This window comes from Ipomoea triloba, chromosome 7 (assembly GCF_003576645.1).
Source record: "Ipomoea triloba cultivar NCNSP0323 chromosome 7, ASM357664v1".
In the NCBI taxonomy this organism is placed as follows: Eukaryota; Viridiplantae; Streptophyta; class Magnoliopsida; order Solanales; family Convolvulaceae; genus Ipomoea; species Ipomoea triloba.
This window is the reverse complement of record NC_044922.1, coordinates 21,050,490-21,050,945: the sequence shown is the minus strand read 5'-3', so window position 1 is coordinate 21,050,945 and position 456 is coordinate 21,050,490.

Here is a 456-nt window from a genome sequence, read left to right as displayed (position 1 = left end):
ATATATATATATATATATATATATATATATATATATATATATATATATATATATATATATATATATATATATATATATATATATATATATATATATAAGAACAAATGAGGACCTATAGTTAGGTGAGGATCCTGTGGACTTATTTGATCCTTTGATTTAAATAATTCAATGGTTGTGATTAATTCTATGCAATAGATTTAATTTTTCGCGCTCAATTTGTTGTGCATTCGATTTCAGTTTGTTGTGCATTCATAGTGTGATTGTTGTGCATCATTCCCACTTTGTTGTGCAATTGCATTAATAGCCATTAGATCACTCCAAATGGATGATCTAGATTAGTCCACAGGGTCCTCACCTAATGATAGATTCTCACCTGATCTGGAACATATATATATACATACATACATACATATATATATATATATATATATATATATATATATATATATATATATA